Source organism: Chenopodium album, chromosome 3, assembly GCF_948465745.1.
Source record: "Chenopodium album chromosome 3, dcCheAlbu1.1, whole genome shotgun sequence".
Taxonomy (NCBI): domain Eukaryota; kingdom Viridiplantae; phylum Streptophyta; class Magnoliopsida; order Caryophyllales; family Amaranthaceae; genus Chenopodium; species Chenopodium album.
The window spans coordinates 24,248,810-24,254,566 of NC_137836.1; the positions used below are offsets into that span (position 1 = coordinate 24,248,810).

General features: G+C 37.0%; 1 non-coding gene across 1 annotated transcript; it reads left to right on the forward strand.

The window, feature by feature from the left end:
- Positions 1–2,226: 2,226 nt before the first annotated feature.
- On the forward strand, positions 2,227–2,332 carry LOC145625889 (small nucleolar RNA R71). Its single transcript, XR_014110785.1, has one exon. It is a non-coding gene; the product is annotated as a small nucleolar RNA R71 (small nucleolar RNA).
- The last annotated feature ends 3,425 nt before the right edge of the window (positions 2,333–5,757 follow it).

A 5,757-nucleotide genomic window follows, 5' to 3' on the forward strand; every position in this document is an offset into this window, starting at 1 on the left:
AATCTTCAATCTCATTCTCTTCTTCCTCGAAGCTCTTGCTTTCTTCTTGATTTTGTTTATTTTTGTAGACGATTTCACACCATCTACCTCCATGGAATTCTCCTCTTCCTCTCAAGGGTAGAGCTCAAACCAATGAGGAATGTCAATCTCCTCTTCGTTCATAGCCTTTGGAAGCTCCTTCTTATCTTCACTAACTTTCATGCAATCAAAACTCACAAGCACATCATCAAAAATATCATGAACATTGTTAGATGAAGAACCAATCACATACACATTATCAAAAGAACGAAGGGAATCATCACTTTTGATTCCTTTCACAAGGGATAAGGACTCATGCATTGGTTTTAGCTCAAAACTCTCTTTCTTGTTACCAACTCTCAAGGTAATTCGGACTCCCTTAACATCAATCAAAGCTCCCAAAGTAGCTAAGAACGATATCACTAAGATAATAGGAATGTGGTCATCTTCTTCTATTTCAAGCACAATGAAATCAACGGGGATTGTAAAACTACCTATCTTTAGGGGAACATCCTCAACTCTTCCCTTTGGAAATTTGATGGACCCATCAGCCAATTGCAAAGTCATGTTGGGAGGAAGAAGTTCTCCTGGCTTTAGCTTCTTGAAGACCGAGAAGGGCATTATGCTCACACTAGCACCCAAATCACATAAAGCATTCTCAAACATCTTACTCTTGATTTTGCAAGGAATGGAGAAATTACCCGGATCTTTCATCTTCTTGGGGAGGTCATTGTGAATCAAAGCACTACAACACTCACCAAGCTCCACCGAATCTATCTCATTACATCTCTCTTACCACTCAAGATATCCTTAAGGAACTTGGAATATCTAGGCATTTGGGTCATGGCTTCGGTACGAGGGATAGAAAGATGGACCTCCTTCAACATTTCAAGAAATCTCCCAAATTGTTCATCTAGTTTGTTCCTCATAAACTTTTGGGGATATGGAAGGTCGGGTTTTCTCACTTCCTCTTGTTTTCTCTCATCACTCTTCTTTTTCTCATGGCTCTCTTCTTTGCTCACATCTCTTGACACATCTTCCTCTTTTTGCTCACTTGAAACACTCTTCTTCTTGTCCTCCTCACAATCCTTAGAAACTCTCTCTTCAAGAACTCTTCCACTCCTTGTGGTGATGGATAAACTAGTTTCTTAGGATCAACTCCTTGAGAAGGCAATGAAGAAGGACTAGCACAATCTTTCAAAGTGTTTGCTAGTTGGGTGATTTGTGTCTCAAGCATTTTTTTTATGTGTCATGATCTCATTAAATTTCTTATCGCTCACCGCCATATAGGTGTTTAAGATTTTTGTTTGATTTTCAATTATCTCCTCCAAATTGGACTTGGACGATTGAGAATAGGAATTTTTACCAACACCTTGAGATTTTGTACCAAATCCGGGTGGGGGTCCCCTTTGAATGTTTTGAAAATTCCCCCTATTTTGATTGTTCCAATTGCCTCGATTTTGATTGTTGCCAAAATTTTGGTTTTGGCCACCAAAGCCTTGAGATTGGTTTTGATTTTCATAACCTTGGCCTTGGTTTTGATTCCCATAACCTTGGTTATTATAGTTGCCTCAAAAATTTTGGTTTCCTTGGTTCCTATAATTACCATTGTTATAGTTATCAAATCCACCTTGTTGGTGAGAATTTCTATTTCGAAAGTTTCTTGGTCCATCAAACCTTTGACCATTGTTATTGTTTGAGACAAAATTCACATGTTCACATTCACTACTCTCACAATCATCAAGATTTTCAAACCCATTTGAACAAGTAGAAGCATCATGGTTATAAGACCCACAATTATCACAAAACAAACATCCATTGGGCATATTGTTAGAAGTAGAAAGAGGAGTAGAGTTAGAAGATGTACCTCTCCCTTTAATGTGGGAGGGATGACCTTGTGCATTGGAAGTTGCACTCTCAAGCTTGGCCTTGATTGTTGTCATCTCCTTCCCCAAACTTGCAATTTGAGAGGATAGATTATTGATGACATTAAGGTGATCAACCGAGTAAACCTTTGATCCATTCTTGCTTAAAGACTCTCTTTATCCTTCTTGCCAATCCATGTAATGGCGCACCACATCTTCTATAATGTCCACAACCTCTTCTTCGGTTTTGTTCATGATTGGGCCTCCGGCTCCCGCATCAAGAAACGATTTTCCTTGAGAACTCAACCCTCCATAGAAAATTCGAATGATTTGATATGTTGGGATGCCATGATGGGGACATTCTCTTTGATACTCTTGATACCTTTCCCAAGCTTCATACAAGCTCTCACTAGGTTTTTGCTTGAAACTTTGGATCAAAGCCCTTGCTTCTGCCGTTTTCTTTTTGGGGTAGAACCTAGACAAGAATTCCTTGGTAACTTCATCCCATGTTCTAAGAGAATTTTGCTTGACCTCCTTGTCTAACCATTCCAAGGCTCGACCTTTGAGAGAGAAGGGGAACAACTTGAGCTGGATAAACTCTTGAGAAACACCATTCACTTTGATAGTGTTGCAATACTTCTCGAACTCTTTGAGATAGTTTAGCGGACTCTCAATCTTAGCCCCACTAAATTGTCTTCTTTCAATCAAAGTGATCATGGCCGGTCTTATTTCAAAGTCATTTGCCGGTGTTGTTTGCAATGCAATCCCACTTTCAAACCTATATGCACCAGGAGTTCCCAACTCCTTCAAAGCAACTCTTGGATTATCTCCCATGCTTACTTGATCCTCCTCTTCTCTTTCTTGGTGCACTTCTTCTCTTGGAGAGCTTGGACTCAAAGAACGATTAGCAACCTTTATCCTTGTTATTGTTCTCTCGATTTCCGGATCAAATGGCACTAAAGTCCTTCCTTTTATCCTACGCAAACAAAAACACAAAGCAAATATCAATAGCACGGCTACAAATGTAGCCTAAAGAGAAAAATCTTACTGTATTTTTGAGATTAAGGTGAAATAGACTCAACAACAATAGCAATCATCTACGCCATTCCCCGGCAACGGCGCCATTTTTTATCTAGGGCGAGACTAGGTCGTTGAAAACTAATCTACCGTTGGTCAAAACAAAATTTATAATCTCTCAACACACCCCTATACAAATCATAGACTAAGTCGAGGGTCGAACAACTAGGAATGGGAAATGAATGCTAAAGTCAAAGCTAAGCTATTTCGAAGCAATAAAGTGAGGTATGTGTATTCAAAACAATCAAACAATCAAATTAAAATCAAATTAGGGTTAGGATCTGCATGTAATCGGAATGGACATAGCTAATTGGGATTGGAGATGACTAAGTCAAGTGTTGCGAGGGAAAATCAACTAAGCAATCAAGAGAGTGAGGTAAGCTAATGTCCTAGAGGTCAAGCTAGCGCCAACTACGAGAGACTCTAACTAGGAACCTTGCAAACCTACTCAATCGACAAAAGCAAGCCACATATCAATTTTCCGTATCAATGCAAGCTTACAATGCATTCTAGTGTAACAAATCAAAGTTAGCTACTCTTCAATTAATCACACACATGCACTTAATCAATCAACCAATTTAATCACAACATCAACTCCGTCAATTTCCCCTAATTAGCATCAATCCATCACTCATACATGCTTCACCATTCCCCTAGCAAGAGAACTACTCACAATCCATTGAAATTAAGAGCAAAACTAAGCTAATCAACAATTTCATCATCATCGTATCAATAGAACTAATTCAATCACAAATTCAATTCAAACTTGAACTATCAAACAAGTAATTGAAATGATAAGCTAAAAATTGCATTAAAGTAAAAGAAATCCTTACAAACTTGCTTCAATTCACTGGAGGAAATGCTAGAATTAACAATATTCAATCATCAATCAACAATCAAGAATTTCTCCCTCTACAATCTAGAGTTTCTCTCTCTAAAATTCTAATCCTAATTTCAGAATTAATTCTCTAAAATCTTCTCTAATAATTCTCTAATCATCCTCCCTCTAAAAATAGAAAGAAAATCTATATATAGTAAAACTAACTAAGAGAAGTTAGTTAGATCGTCCCCAAATAAACCCATACAGGTGTGGCCAACCATAGGGGAGAGCGCGGCCGCACAAATCTGGGTTCGGAACAGGGACCCAGACAGGTGCGCCCGCGCCGCCAGGCCGCGCGGCCGCGCCATAGTCGCGTGCGCCCGCGCCTAGGAGCAGGGAGCCTTCTTCTCTGTCATTTCGATGCTCCTCGTGCGTTCCACTTAATGCTCTTGATAAACATGGGACCTTGCAATTTCTAAACTCCATGTTTGCAGGTTCAAGACTAGAAATCATGCCCCCACGGCTTGAATGCACAGCTCAAGGACTTAAGAACTTGCACTTCTCCATGCTTGAGCTTCAAATGGAGAACAATAGACATCATAATCAATGCCGAACTAGGGAAGAGGCCTCGGGAAACTTGGATAACGACCTTAACCTGAAAAATAAAGGAAAACAAGCAAATAAAAGAGAAAATAACAAAATAAACTAAGAAATGCATAAAGAAAGAAATCCAACTAAGAAAATTCAAACTAAAAGAAATAAAGAGTAAAATCAAGGAAAATCTAAGTAAAAGAGCTATAGAATAACATGAAATTCATCCTAAAAAGAATCAAATGAGTGCCATAAATGACACTCATCAGACAACGACCTAGTTTTCCCGTTGTCAATTACATAGATTAAAATTACTTCGGTTGATGAGACATTTTAGGCTTTGGTTTGGATTGCAATTGCGGGTTGGTGTTGGATATGCGTTTGTGCGAAGGTGGAGGTTGTTGTGGTGGAGATGCGGTTGTTTGGTTGATTAATCACGATGGTGATGCAACAGACTAACGGAGATGGGGCTATGTGCCTATGTGTTTGTGGTAGGTTGTTGTTGGTGATGTAAGGTGAGTGAAGGTGAAAGCAAGGGGGAAATTAATATAGTTTTACTAGTTTTTGCCTCGTGCCATGCAAAGTTACCTTTTTTTTAGGAATCCAGGCACGATTACATAATAATAAGACTTGTAAATCATAAAATTAAAGTCAATTAAATGGAATGAGTTACCCCCTCTGTCCCTAAATTAGTGGCCTATTTTTAATATTTATTACTCACATAATAAGGAGAAATAGGCCACTAGGGAGTATATAACTTTTTTTAAAAAAAAAGTTGAAATTCATTTAATGTCTACCTTACAACTCTCTTTAATATATATTTTTTTATAAATTATTGTAACTTTTTATCATCATGTTATTTTTTAAGGAAAAAAAATAAAAAATAAAAATAAAAAATTGGCATTGTTAATTCGACACGTGTATTTAACAAAAGTTTATAATAATAAACCCTTTATTTTTTTTAATATCAAAATTGTTTTATTTTCTTAATAATTTAAGAGATAATTACCAATTTAAAGTAATATCCAATCATATTGTAACAATTTCTTTAGACGATAACAACAAAAATGTCAGAAAAATAACAAACTTTGAACGGAAATTTTTTTGCTGAGAAAGTGACACGTGTATTAGATAATAATACCGGTGATTACTTTAGTATATTAGTATTGATTGATGAAAACCATAATCAAAATATTAATGTTAATGAAAAAAAATGGTAATGTCGGATAAAAAAATTCCCTTTAAAATAAAAATTTGATAAAAAATTAAAATAATTAATGAGTTATGGTCCCTAAACTTTGATTAACTAGGCTAGCTCCTTCAAGTTAACTTTTTGGTCAGAAACACCAAAAGTCCAAAAGTGGTGTTTGAGGGACTAAAAATTCA